This window comes from Aptenodytes forsteri, unplaced genomic scaffold (genome assembly GCF_000699145.1).
Source record: "Aptenodytes forsteri isolate BGI_AS27 unplaced genomic scaffold, ASM69914v1 Scaffold255, whole genome shotgun sequence".
Classification (NCBI taxonomy): Eukaryota; Metazoa; Chordata; class Aves; order Sphenisciformes; family Spheniscidae; genus Aptenodytes; species Aptenodytes forsteri.
In genome coordinates this window covers 9658749-9677896 of record NW_008794888.1, presented here as the reverse complement: position 1 = coordinate 9677896, position 19148 = coordinate 9658749, and the positions used below count along the sequence as shown (strand labels likewise).

The window sequence follows — 19148 nt, the reverse complement described above, 5'->3', positions numbered from 1 at the left end:
AGTAGGGAGAAGACAAAGTCAGAACCAGATGCTTACTCCCACTCCAAAGATAATGCTGGGGGAAGGGCTCTTCTACACTTGCGCATTTGGACAGCTGTCTCTGCTCTTAATTCTTGAGTGTTTAGGTGGTAACAGGATCTGCCAAAAATATGGTATCTTAAGGAACAAAACATGTAGTATGACTGATACAGGCTTAGACACAACAATCAATAGAAATCCTTGGCTTTCATTAGAGGACATGTCAGCAACATGTAGGAGAAGCTTTTACTATTCTTTTCCAACCTTATTTTTAGCCATTGTTGGCCTTTGTGAACATGGATTGCTGAGGAGCTGTGTTTTGCTGAATGCATTACTAAAACCAAGATTGGACTTGCAAGCATTCATGAGGCAAAATGGGTTGAAAAATGTATGTTACCCATGGCAGGATGGAGGGAAAGCAGCTAAAGTCTGAAAGGGCTTGCAAATATCCAGCAGTATTAGGACTTTTCTCCCACTGCACTGAATCTGGAATTGAAAGATGCAGCAAAAATTGTTAGTGAAAACCCCAACTGCTTATCTTTAAATAAATAAATGCCTATGCTCTGGGATATTTACCATCTTCTACAGTTGCTAGAGCACCAAAGATGTATTCAGCATTTTTCAGAGAGACTAAAGGGCTTTCCTCCTGTACCTGACCAGGCAAAGAAGCCATTAGACTAATATTGCCTGCCATTCCCATGTGCACAAGCCTTTTGCTGTTAGTAGGAATTACAAGTATAGATGGAGAGAAGAAAAGATGTTTAATGGTTGTAAAATGCATTGAATCTTCCTTTAAAAGGAAAACAAAGTCCGGAGTTACCAGTGACAACAATGAAGAATTAGAGAAGCTGATACTCCCATTTGGCAGGAGTTTCCCTTTGCAGAGCCATATTAGCATGGCTGGAAGGCTTCCAGCAAGCACACAGGAGAGGGAAGTCTCTGTAGTTATGCGAGGTATCATACCTTCTGCAATGCCTGTTATCACACTGCCTGACACAGCCTCTTGTGCTTGTCAGACGAGGGATCCCCTTCCACGAAACCCAATTGTGAATCTCCCTTATACACTTCTGAAGTCAGGCTTGGCTTGGGCCCTTTTCAGTGCAGCGAGTTTCCTTTCCTACACTGCAAAACATGGGAAGTCCCTTCTATGGCACTGGAGGATGCTGTGGGATCTCCGGTTAACATAATGAGCTTAGTTTGCTCCTGCTTTCTGGGTGTATCCGGTCACTTTGCCAAGACGTTTGCATGACAAAGAGAGCATGGAATTATGTTGACACACGTGTTGGGAATGATGGAAACGATTGTTTCTCGACCTAATGGTTGCCTAAGTAGCTGCTTGGCTTGTCTCCATAAAGCACATGATGGGGCTTAGAGGCACCCCCTCCTACCCTCCCTTCGCCATGCATCATTTTAAAGATCAAATCAGAAAGTGAGACAAGAAATGCAAGAAATTTGCAGTTAGTTCTATGGGGGGTGAGAGTGCAGTTTAAGAAGTAATCGCAATGCTAATTTGGGTTGTTTTGTATCTCCTCTTTGTTTGTAAGTAAAATACAGTGTGGATCTTGTCAGGCCTGATTTGGGGATAGTTTTTCATCTTGAGATTGTGGTCTGATTTATTTCTGCTCATGGGACTTACTCTTCAGGTTGCCAGCGGTGCTAAATCTGCGTCAAGGTGCAGGATTGTCTTGACAGATGTCTGCTCCCTTGCATTTGTACTTCCATGAGGTGAGGGCAAGAACATGAGCACAGTCTACCGAGACAGCAGGATATGCTGGTTGTGGGGCAAAGCCCGGCAGTGTGAGCAATATACCTCTCTACAGCAAGATTAGGTGAAGTTTAAAGCTGTTTTTCACTGAGTGTTCTTGTGCAATCAGCTATATCCCTAGGCTGCACTGTCCCTGTGGGAAAAAGGCAAGGGCACATTTCAGCCCCACAGCTGTCATGGAAAGGAGAGGAGGCCAGGGTGTTCTGCAAAGGAGAGGACTCTTAATTGTCTTTTCAGCAAGGGTGGCAACAGCATCTCGCAGGAGCAATATCCCTGTGCCACCGCCTGCTAGCACAGCAAATTCAGTACTTTAGTCTTTCATTCTGTAATGGGTAGATTTACTAGCTCACTCTACCTAATGCATGTTTTCCTTGACAGTTATCTATTCTTTAACCAGAAAATGAATATTTTCTGCCATTGAGCCGGCCATAATGTTTTTCATCACAGCATTACTTTATTCATTGCTTTCCAATGGGAATAAATTCTTCTTTTTCTGGATTATAATCCCCTTTATGAATACTGTGTATCACAAACCCAGTGTTAACCATGTTGTTACACTCTGATTTTAGAAAGGTTTTAAGCTCCCAGACTTTAAAAGACTGTGCTTTTTCCTTCTACCTGTTGAATGACTGTGGATGCCTTTCATTTAAGCCCAATGCAAAATCAATTAAAATGAGCAAGAGTTCTCCATCAGCTTCAAGGATCATTTTGTGAAACCATCACTCCTGAAAATACATTTTAGGAGTCTTTAGTTCCAGACGCTAAAATTATGGTATTACTCCTGAATCTGTGTTGGACTGCCATTAGTATAAACTTAATTTTGTAATCTCCACAGCAAAGAGCACTCTGGAGTATCATGTAGCCACTCCACATTGTTGGGATAGGAAGTTACTGTCTTGGAATTGCAGTAGACTAAAAGACAAAATGTAGCATTATGTGGGCAAGTTACTGGATAAGAGCTGTGTAAAAAGATACCATTACTCTATAGAGAAGTTGAGATTTCAGGGGAGGGGAGGAAGAGAGGTAGGTTTTAGGATGTGTCAGCTGTTGGACCATATGATACTTTCATAAAGGGTTCATTTCTTTTACTTCCTTAGCTCTTAGCTCTTTGTCTTGGATTCCTTCAGAACTAGATGTTTTGTCCCTGCTGCTCTATAGCTCTTAGCTCTTTGTCTTGGATTCCTTCTCCAGAACTAGATATTTTGTCCCTGCTGCTCTACCATGCACCAAAGTTTGCTCCTGACTTTGAATTTTCTGTTGGTTCTGCTGAGGTTGTTTCTCCAAGACTGTAGCACTGAGATTTTATGTGAGAACTAGTGAGTGGAGTGGAGCAGAAACTGAGGCAAAACAAACTTGTTTCCTGCTTCGCAGAACAAAATGTCCCAACTTCTGTGAGATTCCCCCCCCTCTGTTTCTAAAATGTGTGTTCAGAAATTCCATTCGGGACCTGAGAAACCTTTCACCAAATGAGTTTTAGTTGCATGAGAAACTTTGGTGGTGGTTAATTTTTTTTTTTTCCTGAATGTCAATATCCAGAATGACATTGGGGCCAAGGTATTTTGGGGATCACTTGTGATTTTTTCTGCCTGTCTTTCTTGCCAAAATTGAGGCACATTGTTAAAGAATTTCTGAAAATCAGCATCTTCAGATGCCCCAGCACCTGTTAATTTTGGAAACTTTAGCATGTGGCATTCAAATTCTTGCAGCAGTCAAGAAACATAATTTTAAAATGGTTACTGTTCTTAATCTTTTAGCATCTTTTTAAACAAAATCCCTGCAACATGTTTCATCTCCATCTTTAAACGGTCTTCTGTATGCATTGTAAGCTCTAAATATTAGACATTTTATAGAACACATTTTAAAAATTATGTACACTTGGAGCATATGCTGTTTAATTTATGCATGGGCTTGAAACAAGGTTAGCTCCTAATCTGCAGCTTTCACAGTGAGGCCATAGAAAAGTCCATTTTATACTGGAGTTTGTAATTAATAGAGTAGGTGGAAGGGCCATTTTAAAAACATAAGCCTTTGAGCAAATTTTAAAAAATGCACAATGCTGATTAGGACTTCTTAGCAAGGAATGCTATTCTCTGGTGTGCGTTAAAAGCAGGCTACTTGGCAGGCATTTAATAAATCCCAGTGCAGTGCCTACCCTCTGTTCACCCTGATTTTACCTGAAACTTAGAGTTCTCAATAGAACTGAGTGGGAAATGATTTTTCCAACCTTTTTGAGATGCCAAGATATTTTGCATTGAGATGAAAACAAGACTTTTTGACATCTTTGTAAAATCTGAAAGAGAAGGAGATAGACACATGGTTACTTGGGATGCAAATATTCTGCGTCAAGTTATTTTCTGAAGCGTCGAGAGGATTTGAATGTGCATTTCTCTCATCTCAAGTGATTGACCTGGTTTGTTTGGGGCATCTTTTTTCCTTTCCTTCCTTTCCTTTATGTTTGTGACCAAAAATTTCCCTCTGGATCCAAGGTTCCCTTCTGGACTCTTGTCTGATAAGTTTAATAGAAACTGTTAGGATTTTGTAAAATGTTTTTATTTCAATTATTTTTTTAATGGAAGATCTCTCGTGAAAAAGTTTCTAACCAGCCCTGTGAAGTTTATATGCTGACCAGTTTTGTTATATCATCTTGATTGTATTTAAAATACTTAAAGAGTATGTATGTATTTCCTTTCTTAAAAATCAACTGTATTTTAACAGAATATGGAAGAATAAATGGGTGTACCTATTGCAAAACTATTTGGAAGACATAAATTATTCAATCTGTTAAGAAAGACACAAAATTTTGAGATTAAAACATGCTTTAATTAACAACCTAATATTTTTTCCTGAGGACAAAAAAATTGAGTGAGGACTAAGTTCAGAGACAGAGTTGGTGTCTATTAGTTCCCCAGTAGTCATAACCCTGAATTTGGTGGATTGCCTGTGGAGTTATGCACTGTCCAGGAGCACTTGGGCTGCCAGAATCTAGATCTCCAATTACAGATCTACAATTACCCCACTGCAAAACATGAAAATGCTACAAAACACACAACTTACTTCATTTGCTTTTTAAGTTTTGCTCCAAATTTGTAAATCGAGAGCACGTACATTCATGTGGGCACTTCAGAGAATGTTACCCAGTCAGTAGGGCATAACTTGATGAACTTCTCAATCCCACTGGAGGCGTAAGACTTAAACCCAAGCTTAAAGTTAGCAGTATGCTTAAGCAGCATCAGCTCTTAAGGCTTGATATGAAGCTTATCGAAATAATTTTTTTCTGTTGCTATCGTGGGGCTTTGGGATGGGTATTTTTTCAAACCCAAAATAGGGACAAAACATTTCCATATGGTCCTGTAGCAGATGAACTGCAGCTATGTATCCAGTGCATTTCTGGTAAGGGCAATTTTACTCCAATTTTTCTTCCCTTAATCTAAGAAGCAGAAACATCCCTGCTACAGAGATGAGGCTCTTAAACTGCACAGCTGCTCCTGAAGACACGCTTCCCTCCCTGCTAGTCTCTGGAGGGATCTTTAACTCTGTGGCATAATCACTGGTAAATCAACAGTACCTATCAACAAAATATAGTTAATAATAATAGAACTTGCCTATCAGTCCTCAATATGTCACATAGCAACAAATGGAACAGGTTTCATGTTTTGCACTTTGAATCAAACTGAGCATTAAATGCATTATTTTCTACTTATTTAGGGCTCAGTAGTGCCACGTTTATGTGTGCTGATGAGAAACATGCTCTGCAAGTGTATAAAAGTGTGAGGAGAGGTGGCAGAGTTTAACTTGGTTTTTCTCTGTATAGCTGAATAAAATATGATAAACAAAACCAACGGGGAGCAGTAAGTAATATAGTTTACAGCACAAATTGTCACTCAAGTAATCTTTCCTCGTGAAAATACTTCACTGGGAAATTTTAAGGATTCAGAATATGTTCACAAAACCCTGGCGCTCATCAGAAAACTTACAAATAATAGATAAATCTTACATCCCCAAGAGGTGCTGGGTAGGCACCAGATGGGGCTTGGAGGGCCCGAATTTGTACTGCTGGCTCTGCCTGCGGGCGCCTGAGGGAAAGTTAATCTGCCCAGTTTATCTGCCTGGTGTTTCCTTGTGTGTGAAATAGGGATACAGCACTCCTTTATAAAAAGTGCTGTGAGTTTTTGTCAATAAAAAGAGGTAAAAGTATGGTATTTCAGATTTACTTGCAGAAACATCCTTGAGCCAGAGCCATTCCCATTTTCCAAAATATCCTTTCAAAAATCATGAGGAAGCCAGGCATTGGCATGACAGCGCAAATCCATGGGTGCTCAGAAGTTGGCCCAACTTTGCTGAGGATATTTATTTACTCAATCTATTTGGAGTGTCAGGATTATCACTCAGCTTAAAATCCAGTTTGGGAAGTAATTTTGGGAAAGAGTGAGAGTACTTTGTCTATCTTTATGTACCACTGAGCCGCCTGACAGGAACTCCATTTTGAAATGTTCAGGCATAAGCTTCACTTTCCAGAAGTCATTTTCTTAAAAGCAGTTTATTATTTGTTTCTTGCAGATTCCTAGATACTTCTTTGAATTATATGGCACATATTTCTAGATAAAACATTTATTTCTTTATTTTCAGGCCAATGCAGTTCCCTCGTTTAAAAACATAATCAAAACCCTACTAGAGCAGATGCAGTCTTTAATATGTGGCTCATAGCTGAGTTATGATTGTCACATATTTTATCAGTACGCTACATTTTTTATTAACAGATTAACATATAAATCTATTCATAAATCACCTTCCAAAGCTGCACCTAAAACCTCTCACTCTCAGCCTAGAGGTTTAAAGCTATTCCATAATAAAGCTTATACTGGCTGAACAAACTTTCTGGCAAATTCAGCTTTTTATTCTTATGGTTTCAGGTTCCCAAATCAAATCTACTCCCTGAATGCAGCCTTCCTTAAAATGACTGATCAGGAGCTAGATTGCAGCTTTCAGGTGCAGGCCTGCCTTCCCAGGATTTATCTAAGAGATAAATTTCTACCTGGAGTGGGAGATGGGGGAATAAAACAAGGCACGTCAGACTGGAGGTGACCATGTCTGAAGGCCACACTTCATCCTCCAAGGACACACTTCTCTAGCTCATCGCTGCAGGGAACTGTACTCTTTAATAGGCTCCAGCATATGCTGTTGGGAACCAACCTTGTGCTGATGTTACTCATCAGCTGAAATTCAGAAAGCAAAGCAAATCTCTTCCCACACTTGGTAGCGTTGAGTGATTTCTGAACACAACATCCCCTTTGTCTGAGAGAACCCAACTCAGGAGTCCATTTATAGCCAGCAAAGCTTTTAAGCCCAGGTTTAGCTTTAAATAAATGCCTGTTTTCCTTTGAGAATTGTCAGAGTTAAGAACATGCTGCATGCTCTACTGAGTGAGAATACGTTTCAATATGTGCATTCATAGATTTGCTAAACTGGCTCAGAGTGCACCGCCTAGTTGTGATCAATGTAATTGCCCTCTAAAGTGAGTATTTAGGCGTGGTATAGGAAGTTCTCATATATATATTTACATATGTATGTACACATACACAGGAGGATCATATACCTAGGGCTGTATAGCATGTATAGGAAGTTCAGGAGCTATACCTGTTTGGATTCATACTTGGCATTAAGCAGAGCAGCCTTCTTGGAGTCCCGAAGGCCACGGAGCTGATTTACATCTGGAGGGGAACTACCCTGTTACGCTCACACGGTGAAGTGAGGTTTGTGTGATGACTGTCAGCCGTGGATTGCCAGCCCGCTTTCCTGGGTAATTTGTTAGTTGTCATTCCCTCCTTCCCTGCCTCACCTCACCTAAAAGCCAAAATTACTACAGGGGTTTTGGTCTTTGTCAGCAAACATTATGAGCAGGATTCAGAAACTGAGAATTTAATAAGCTGCTGAAGTCACTTACTGATAACAGTTGCATATTGGGCTCTTTATTTGATAAAACCCTGTCAGGCATTTTATGTGTAGGGAATGAAGACTAATGTTCTTACTCCTTGCAACTTACAGTCAGGACCATTAAACATCCTTTAGAAAGGGAAGGGAAAAAAATGAAAATAAAAAAAAATCCCTTGGACTTCTCATTTCTTGTCACCAATGTTGCTTCTGTATCTTTGCAAAATGTATTTTGGTTTGCCTATGTAGCCTTTTTTCTCTGTGGGCTGCTTACCACTCCACCGGCTCCAGGAGGCTCTTGGGGAACTGTGTGTACTTACGCCCTGGCTGTCCCCTGCCCTGACACACGCAGGCTGCTGCTGCTGCTGTCAACAAATCCAGCTCTGCAGATGTTCCTGAGAGGCGAATCAGCCTCTTGTTGTAGGCTACACCTTAGCTAAACTCACATTTATATAAACTAAGATTTGTATAAAAACGTACTGCTTTTTTATTATTATTACTTTAGGGATGTATGATTACTATTTTTAGACATGGGAGAGATTTATTCTCTAGCTGTGAATGCTGGCTTGCCACAAGGCACAGAAAGCATTTCCTAGTTGCTCCTGTCCCAATTAGGGCACTCTGATGCAATCATTAATGAAGGCTCTAGCGCAATTCAGGTTTAATGCGGCACCTTCATCTAAGAGCAGTCGATGTGGCAGCAGTGACCTGTTGAGTTTCACACGCCAAGTGCAGGGTTCACGCAGTCAGCTCCTGCTTCATGCTCTCCTGGAGAGGAGGTGATACCTCCCACAGTCTCTCCCCCTGTTCAGCGAGCCCGGGTTTGTGGAGGCGGTGAGCTGCTGATCGGTGGAGCCTGGGGAGAGGTCCTGGCACCCTGCTGCAGTCGGTGCTGCGGTTTGCCGCTTCTCAGGGCTGTGCACTCAGTGAAGTGCTCTTCCCACCTGGGACCCGGTGCCCTGACCTGTCCCTGGCCTGGGAGCTGAGCTGCACGTGTTGGGAAGTCAGAAGTAAGAGAAGTCCTTGAAAACACAAAGGACTGCATCTTACAAGACGAACAATGGAGTATCTGGGCCAATTACTGCAAAAAAGCAGCAGTTTCTTTTTTTTTAAACTGAGAATACAGAGAAATATCTACATTTTATTCTCAAGGCAGAGCTTAAGAGAGATTTAAGTGATTCACGTCCCTTGCACTGGCTCTCTGCGCAGGATTAAGTTTGACCCTAATAGCATCCAGTCATTTATAATGAGAGCATTAAAAAATCACCATTTATTGATTTGCACCTCTCTAAAAGGGCCCATGAATGACCTCATATGTTTCCTTTAAAACCAATTATTGAGCTCTTAGAAGAAAAGAAAAGAATTATTTTATAGTAAATACATTTCATGTCAGTGTGTTTGTTTTTTCCCTAGATAAATAATCCTGCTTTTCTCTGTTAGTAACAGTTTAGCTGATGTGTGTTTTACAGCTTCTTTTAAACGCAACAGTTCTGAATGACTAATACGAGGGGATTATTGGAGCCTGGAGCTGCACAGCAGAGTCACTAACGTGGCCTGCACAGCTGTTACCAGAGACCCAGAGCTGGGGAGCAGAGACGGGAACAGTTTGCTCATCGCTCCCACAGGACATCGATCCTGTCTCAGCACGGCACGCACAGCTTCCCTGAATCCTTTGAGAGCCTCAAAGAGCTTTGGCCTCCAAGGTTTCACCTGCCTTCCTGAGGCTGAGCTCAAGGAAAGCACAACCCATGTGCTAAGAGAACAGGCGAGTAAACAGGCACAAACTTTACTATGCCTATGGCACCTCCAGCCACCTTGACTGGAGAAAGATGGCAAGTTTGCAGGCTCAGAAGCCTTTCTGCAGGGCTGCAGGAGGAGTAGCAAACCTCCAGCTAAACAACATGAGGCAACAGCTGCTGTGAGTTGCCTGCTTATGGGTGGGCAATGGGAGAGGAAGGTCGGGTTGTACCACTGGAGGAGGGTGAGGGATGTGGCTGTGGGGTATAAATGAGTTGCTGGATGTCGCCACAGCTTGCACAGTCAATAGGAACAATGATCTTACAGGTATTCTACTGTCACTGAAATCCTTCTTTCATCTAAAAGTTACAACCATGGTTACAGCTATCTGATACATTTTTGTCGGTAACAGGACCGAGTAGAGACTAAGCTATTCTGAGACTGGGGAGACCAAGTGTGGGGAGTCAGTGGAAGGAGATATGCAGAAAAATCACGTATTTCTCTCCATTCTCTGTAAGGAGAGTTTGGATAGCATGGACTGGCTGCCTCACTTGTAGGCACCTGTGGGGAGGTAAGGTGGTTTCCAGCCATCTCCAGTCCGTGCTTTCCTTTCTCCACATGTGAAACTGAGAGAATGATACTTGTCCTTTTGAAGTGCTTTGAAATATATGGCTTTCTGTTTAAGACCTAAGTATTATATATGATGATATGCACTTGTAAATATAGGGAATTTGCCTTAACCATGAGTCTGCAAAGTTGTTATATTCTGATTTATAGTACGTGTAATGTTAAGCAGTTGTTATCTTCACCTCTGCTTTCTAGGTAAGCAATTATGCAACTTCAGCATGTCCACATATTTAAAATGGACCCATTTTTCACTACTTTTTTCTAAACTTCTTAAATGAAAACCTTTTAATATAAAAATAGAGTAGTTGGGGTCTGGTAGGGGAAAAATGCAATAAATATGTATCCCTTCAGGTAAAAACATTTATAAATAATTCTGTAAATTTGTTTAAAAAAGAGAACAGCTTGGAAAGAATTTGGGGGGAGGGTTAATAAAAATATGTTTTCATTGGAAACACTTGTGTCAAGAATGTGGATCAAATTCCATACGTTATTTTAATTCTTAATTAATCACTTCAGACAGGAGACAAAGCATGGTTTTGAGGTTTTTTAAATAGAGTGTTTTAATTCCTTATAAGTAAAGAAAAAGGAATAACAGGGCTGCAGCCATTTGAATAGGCTGCAAGGTTGCTCAAAGAGAAGTGATTTAAGCTTTATTAAGAATGACAAAAAAGTTCTTAAGTTAGCCTGGGAGTATTAAGAGACAAACTGCAGTTGCCTAAGAGGAGAGGATTTTGATGCATGGGGCAGAAAGGAATGATCAATGGTTCATAAATATAATAGTAGTAAACACAGTGACAGGAGAAAAAATGTATGTGGCTAACATAATTGTTACAAATTTAGTAGCTTTTGCTGTGAGATCAGTTACTGAGGATTTAAGAACAAGGCAGAAAAAAGAAAAAGATTTTTTTTTTCAACACAAGATAAATGTGAAAACCACCAAAAAGGAGTTAGACAGAAGAAGCACAAAGAAGTATGCTGCATTAATCCTGTTGGAGAATCATTTTTGTATTCCCTCATCTTAATTATAAGGCATATTCTCAAAACTCATTTGTGGAATCTTTGACCTCGGTAGAGGTCAAATGCAAACAGGCTGGAGGGGAGGGGAGGGAAGAGACAGGTGCCAGGGGGAATGTAAGGGCAGGACTCAAATTGAAGAAAATTGGAAAATAAATCCTGGCTTGGCAGGAGAGTGCGGACTGGAGAACAGAACAGAGGAGCTGGGAGGAAGGAACAAAAGACACTGCATCAGAGTCGTCTTTGCAGGAGAAGGAGCAAATAAATTCCTTGTTGAGATGAAGCTTGGCAGAGCCCACTATGGCATCAGGTGCTGACGTCTGGTGTTGGAAAAGAGGAGGCAGAAGCAAGGCAAACTGTGACAGACCAAGCAGGGAGTCTGAAGGCATCTGTTTCCCAGCCTTAGGAGGAAGCTAGGTGGATTGATGCTACGCGCAGCAGTGGGGCTCTGGCCACTTATAGCGGCAGCAGGCAGGGACTGCGTCCAGCTGGGCTGGGCAGTGAGGGGACAGTAGGGGTTAGAAACACTTGAACTTTTGGTGGTGGGACAGGAGAGGGGCGGAGAGCCATCTTCCCTAACATTGCAGTCCAGATTTGATTTAAACTGTTGTGCACTTCCATTTTGCAACAATAAACATAAGACTTGAGAAATATCTTTTGGATTCTTGATAAATCAATGCCATCGCTTTTTTCCCAAACTGACTCCTTGTGCTTCTCTGAGACAAGTATTTGATTTTACATTGATCAAGTGCTGAACTCAACCACTGTATGTATTGCTGATGATGTGATGGTATTTGAAATGTGAAGCTTTTGGTGTGAAGATAGAAAGAAATGGAGAGATTCAGATGCCTTCTGGCTTGTCATTTCCCTGCTGCCCACTGAAAGTGTTGCTGCATCTGTAGATAACTGTAGCCTGCTCAAAGCCTTCCAGTGTATTTAGGACTGGATGGATGTTGGCTTCACACTTAATTGGAAATGCTAGGGAGAGGAGTTGAGGGCAGCGTACCGGGAATTCAACACTGTTGGTTCTTCACTTTCTCTGTATTTAAGTGTTCCTTGCTGATGGAGCACAGATGGTCTTAGATTAAGGAAAAAAACATGCCAGAACTGCAGGCTAGGCTCAGACTGGGGAGTTAAGCTTGACATGAAATAAGCAGAAGGCTGTAATTAGCTTATCAAGAGCATTAGGTGGAGGAAAGCAGATATGTAATGCACAATGTAGCTATAGAACAATAAAAAAACCCTGAAATCTGTTTTATGAAACATGGGGGACTTTTCATCGCTGACTTCCTCTTCCAGCCCAGCCTGGTAATATCTGAAAGGTCCTACTTATTCTTGGTTATTAGTGATTTATCAGAAGTGACATTTTCTGACAGTTTGTGATGCTGAGCACCAAACCCCATAGAAGCCAGAGAGTCTAAAGGTCAAAATCTAGGTGTGTTGCCAAAAACTTTCCTGGGAAGCTGGCACCACACTTGCCTGTGCACCATGTGTACTCCCTGATTGCAAATATCAGTCATCTCACTGCTCCCTCTTGTTCTTTCTGCCTGTTTTTTGCAGCCACACGTTGTCTTTCACCTTAACCCTAGGATTCAGGCTCACTGGGGCAAGGATTGCCATTTAATTTTAAGCAGAAATGCCTAGCAGAGTGCAGCTGAGTATTTCATGTGCTTCCACAGTGCATGTCAAAATCCTGGTGTCTAGGAACAGGAGGCTGGATCCTTTCTCTAGGTATGTGAAACAAACGGAAGTTCAGACATACGTCTGCTGTATTGAACAGGGAAAGTACAAAGGCTCCCTTTTAGCTGAGGATTTAGAATTTTTTGCCCATATTCTTGAAGCTCAAAAACTATTGCTTTAAAATGGGGAAGAGCAAGAGGGAGAGTGTGGTTTCACTTAAGTTCCCGTGGTACGGACAGGCTCAGGTGGGATCTCTGTTTTCAGCCTGCCTTGCAAAACTTTCCCAGTCCCTCTGGCTTGCATGAAACTGGCCTTGGCTAATTAAAGTAATCTCAAAGCTTTTGTTTGGTCTCAATAATGAATCTTTCACTTAATTAAAGATTTCCAGTGCCTTTTTCCCTTTTGGTTGTACTACACCAAGCTTAAGTGCACAAGCAGAAAACAATGTTGATAGGATAAATTGAATCACATGCACATTTATTTGTTTAATTGCGCACTGCCCCCTTTTTTCAAGTCAAGACAGGACTCAAACCATGTTCAATCTCTTATACGATTTTAATGAGAATATATTGCAGTGTTTGTCATCTGAAAGAGTATTAGCCCCCCCCCCAGTGCAATAGATGAGATTTCCCTAAGGAAAAACAGGAGGCACAGAACAGTGAAAATGTCATTTTGAGTTCTTCATTAGTCTCTTTAATATTGCAGGATGTGCTGATTTTGATTCCTGAATCTCGGCTTAATTGTTGGGAGAATCAGGTCCAAACTGGGCATTTCCTCAAACTTATTTTAGCTCCTTCACAAACCAACCAAATAAATGCTGAACAAGTATATTCAACAATGTAACCTGGAGAGGAATGAAGAATGCAAGACTTCCCCACTTTAGAAAGCTGATAATACACAGAGGTTTCACATGTGCTTCAGTGATTACATTTTCAGTTTGAAGCATATATGGGAAGATTGCTTTTCGTAGCTGAACTCTTAATGTGGGTGCACAAAAATGCACTCAGTTGACTGTGCAGGATTTGCCCAGTCTGTCTCAGAAGCTGGGGGGGAGGGAACACAAAAAAATGTATAGTGGAGAACCCTTAACATCTCTACATAGCAGTGAGCTTCAAAAAGAGGCACAATGGCAAGGAAACCCAGAGGAGAAAAAATGAAGGAGAATAAAATCGCCTTGCTTGTTGCAGAAATACAAAAGAGACTATAGCCATGGTAAATTGATTTTGTACTGAATATGGGCTGGTCCATTGGAAGGGTTTTTGAACCTCCTACTCCAGAAATCATTGTACAAAACAGTAAGAGGAGGCTGCTTAGAAGTCTTGTCACATCCATCAGTGGAGCCCACAAAGAGGAAGGAGGGATTTAGTTCTGAATGGCGACTCTGCCAAAGAACATAAAGGGGTGGAGATGGACATCTTTTGGCGGTAGAGGGGCCTCAAAGGAAGAATTGCCTCCACTTTATGAAGGGCGACCATTGCAGTGACTCCCTTCATTGGCTCGTTTCTTAGAAAAAGCTTGTTGTACCTTGTTTGTAGCAACTGAAGAAAAAAACCCCACAACAAAACCTGTTCTTTACAGAATAGACAGTGCTGGTGGTGTGAGAAATAGTGCTGTGTGGTGCCCACCTGGCCAGTGTCAACCACACCTGCATGCGTGTCAGCTGTACTTATATTCCTGACCTGTGCTTGACTGCAGTGGAATTTTTCTTTAATTGTTTTTGACTGAGTGTATTTGAACATCTTTATTTAGTTATTTTATTGATTTATCATATAATCTTATGTCTCTGTAATCTCCAGTACATTTACTAAATGTTTGTTGTCATAAGCTATAAACTGAATGTGACATGGCAAGAAACCAAATTCCACTGTGGCTGTTAATTACCCAGTATGCTAAAAGTCTTGTCTCGGTTTCTGTATGCTTTTGATCTTCAGTAATAGGAAACACTGTAAGTCATCCTTCCTTAACATCCCCTGTGCTGTTCTCCAGTTCTGGATGTTGTCATTCATTCTAAACTGGCTACAGGTGAGAGCTTTAAGGTCTTTTTTTACTAGCATGCCAAATGTCCCAGTTAACTAAGACTATCAATTTGCATTTGGCCCTGTCCATGCTTTTGCATGCTTAAAAGCAATAGAAATATCCAATGGATTAAGTTGTTTTCAAAAAAAGATAAGTATTCCCATATAGTATTTGCAACTAAATCATTGCAGTGTTGAGCACTTTCAAGCAAAATGAAGTAGATCATCAGCAAAATGAAATCATTGGCACAGACCGACATTTTTCTTGACATAGAACGATAAAAATACAAACACTAGATAGTAGAAACAGAAATCCAGTGCCATCTTTATCTCTCTCCTTCAGAGCTGTATCTTTCTTCCAAAGTAACATGTTGGTGTGTTCATCTAGCACTGCTGCATGAATATGTAGCTGTCAGTCTAAGCTCGGCACATAGCCACAGCAGTGTGTACTCCTTCTTTCTTTACCCTTACGGACAGCACTGCAATCCGATCTGTTGCTAAAACCTGTAATCTGGGCATCATTCCTGGCTTCCGCAAGCCCTTCTGTTCAGGTATGGCATCACATCCATAGCTCCTCGTGTTGCTGGATCACCAGTGTCTTTGCACCCTTCCACTGATTTCCCTCTCTTTGGGCGTATCCTTGTTGCATTGCATTAGTGCTTGTATTAATTTTATGGGTCTTTCACAGACCTGCTTATCACTTCCTCTAAGAGGCTCGCTCCACTTTGAATCAGCCCATGAAGCCAGCATCTCTCTCCCCCTTGGTTAACGTGCCTTCTCCTCTTGCTTTCCCCCATGTACTGTTTGTGCCTCAGAAGAATCCCATCCTTGGTATACTAAAACTCTTCTGGTTACCAAAACCTCAGGATGAGTTATGTGGCTGGTGAGCTGAGACCTTTCCCTGCTGTGTGGTTATGCTCCGTTGTCTCTGTGCTCTGCCGTCCACCGCTACCTGATGCCTCATATATTATTACGCTTTGCTTATAATGCGTTTTGGCAAGGCTATACCTACACAGGCTTGCACAGGGAGTCCTGGGCTATGATGGAGGCTCATAGGCACTATGAAAACTGCAAATTTGGATGACAAAGAAAGTTCCATTATGTAAAAAAGCTCAAATTCTCCTCTGTGTGGAATTCAGCATCGAGTTACAAATGTTTTACACCAGGGTTACTGAAAGTATGCTTAAAGCACTGGCAAGTCAATCTGCTTGCTTCAAATACTAATTTTAATTTGACAGTACCTCCTCAAGGTTGAGCTGGCTGCTCCATCATAAGCTGTCCTTTGTACACCAAAATTCCCAAAGAACTGAAAAGTACAGGTTGTAGCCTGGATGTGACTATCTATATTCATTGTTTATCCTAGAAAACACCATTTTAGTTTTAGTACTTGGTATCAAATGTTCTTTACTAAAGCTTTGGACAATTGTCTTTAATAATAAAACCTTGTCCTTGTACAGTGCTTTCCATTTGGGTACACTGTAGAAACCGTGATCTGTTAAGCCTTATACAATGCTTCTTTCAGATAAGGAAATGCATGGTCTGGAGTTGTAAATTCCTACCTGACACTGCAGAGAGAGAGGAGTGTATGATTTACAGACCGTATGTTGTTTAATGGAATCTCCTGCAGGACAAATGGAAGTTGAAGGCACTAAAACTCAAATTTGGTTTTGTACATTAGACTGTGGCCTTGCCCCAAGATGTCAGGAAGAAGAGGACGGGATGCGTGGCATCTCGCCTGTTGTTCTACTCTCTAAAACCTCTCCCTCTGCGCACCACCGATTCAGTGGATGCATTTTGTGATACTAGCAAAAAAATGCTGTCTAAGAACTCATTTTGTGCTACACAGGAAAGTTTTTAGTCCTCAAGAGAGCAAAGTTCAGTGCTCATCTCTGCCTCTGACATGCTCACTGGCTTTTCCTAGTCAGTTGACCTCTCTGTGCTTCTGGTTTTCCTTTCCTCCCATGTGCCTGTGTTGTCTGTTTAGCTTGTAAGTGCTCTCAGACAGAAATTCTTTCCCACAGCATGTTTGTATATTGCCTAGAAATATGGGGTCACAATCTCAGTTCATGCCTCTACGTGCTCCTATAATACAAGTAAATAACAAGGGATTTTGAAGCTGCGAAAGAGAGAAAATCAGTAGCACTGACCATCCAAGAAGAACTCAAAGCAGCTGAAAACTTTCCCTCAAAAAGGAATTGGTAACATTTGCAGTTGAAAACAGGTTGTGTCTGTAGGAACAGACACACAACAGCAGGATCTGACTGCTCGCTGCAGAGCTGTTACTGGGATGTGCTCTCTGCGCTGGAGGAAGGCTGTGAAGGATTTAAACAAGCACTTTACCTTGCATCAGAGATAAGACAGGACCATGAACAGAGTGGGTTACCATGACTCAGCTGATGTACAATAACTCATTGGGCTGGAATAACTTGATCGAAGAAAACAGAGCTCCCATACCTGGAGGCTGAGGCCCTGTTCTGCCGGGTGTTACAGCGATGCTCCGTCTGGGTGTGCATAGTCTGAAAACATAAGGTGGGAGGACAGACTCTACTCTAAATCAGTGAGGCTTAAGAGTGAAACCAACAAAGAGAATGTAGTCAGTCCTCCTGGAAACTCTCCTCCCTGTCTATTGCAGACACACACCATTTCTGTAATTTTTGTACAATAGGCGAGCCATGGCAGAGGAGCTTCTCTCAGACTATTGCGTTTCTCTTTGAAAGGATGTGATAAGAGTCCATGAGATGATACCGAAACAGTAATATCCAAAGATGGTATTATTTGGAGCTCAGTTAAAGATCCATTCTTAAAATGAGAAAGTCCTTTCTGATGAATGATTCATTCCTTACTATGCCAGTATGTAGCATCCACTTCTGCTCTGATGTGAACAGAGTGAGCGATCATGTTCAGCAGCCAATAAATGCCAGGCCAAAATCAGTCCCGGTATAGTAAGTGGCTGACTTTTGTTTATAGAGAGAAGGTCTGATTCAGAGATTAAGGTTATAGGAACTGGAACCCACTGATGGATTTTTTTGCATGTTTGCCAACCTCCATCTTCTGAGTGTTACATATTGAGGTCTTCCCCAGCCCACTTACTGTCCAGCCAGTCCAGAAGAGCCGTGCAACTGGGCCGGTCTGTTGATAGGCAGTATGGGTACTTAGTTTAAATGAAACATACAGCTTGAGTTTTACCACATCCTGAAGGATCTGAGATCACTTAAGGGAAATCAATTAATAATTTGATAAAACACAATGCAATTCCCTTCGTCCAAGCCCCCTCCTCTCCCCGTGATGAATTGACTGAATCCTGTGATCATTCCTCATACCTGTCACTGCACGCAGCAGTTATCTGTAATTTGTATACTGCAATATGTAGCAGAACTATTTATTGAAGCTTGGCATTCTATTCTTTCAGTACTAGTTACCTGTTTATCAGACATGTTTATCACAGTTTCAATAAATTATCAGTGTTGGAACTTCAGAAGTGGCCTCTAGGGTATGAATCTACTGTGCTTTATTATTAGGAAGTTAGGGTTCAGTAAGTTATTATTTACAGAGCACTGTAAATGTGCCTTGTCCTCGAGAGACAAAAGCCAATGCTTCAAAAAGGGAATTTAACTTTCCACTTTTAGACTAAGGCAGCAAGTCTTTATGGAGAAGTCCTGGAGGATTAAATAGGGAAGAAATAGCTAAAGTGTTGTAGAAATGTTTTTACAGTACACATCATAGAAACCAAAGTTAAACAAGAATCTTTTCATAGATTCTCTGCATCCAGCCTGTAGAACTGTCTTTCAGAGATTTTTTTCTTCTAAGTGCTATAAGACTCAGGACTTACTAATTTCTTGTAAATGCTGTAGAATTTGCCCAGGGAAGGGTAGATTTACACTGGTGCTGTCTTGTGTGGGACTGCAAAGTATATCGAAACATAGAAATAAACATGAAATGGATTTGTCATTATCAGCAAGAATCTGTGGGTGATATTTGAGAGGTCTGAAATCTGTTCATCAGTACAGATGAAAAGGTTGAGGCTGACATCTTGCAGGGGAATGAACTGACCCTCTGAGCAGCCGCTGCATAAAGGACTTGGTCTGCACCCCAATTTAGCAAAGTCCTTAAGCATGTGGTTAAGCTAAACTGGTCCTGTAGGGTAGGTAAATATGTGCTTTATTTCCATTAAAGTTGGCAGATATTAAATGCAGTGCAGAAACATGGTCCCTCTATGTTCCTCTCTCCTCAGACTTGGAGAAAAGTTTCCATACCTTGCTGTGAAACGAGCTGATCCAAAAAAATATTCGTAAATGTAAATAAGAAATGCAGAGATGTGGGGCCAGTATAAGGAATCCAGGAAGCTGCCTTCAAAGCAAGCCTTT

The 19148-nt window shown here is 41.3% G+C and overlaps 1 protein-coding gene across 1 annotated transcript in view; it reads left to right on the top strand.

Annotated features, from left to right (window-relative positions):
- SEMA5B (semaphorin 5B) overlaps positions 1–19148 on the top strand; it is a 186166-nt gene that overhangs the window by 83645 nt on the left and 83373 nt on the right. The gene's annotated exons all lie outside the window — the stretch shown is intronic.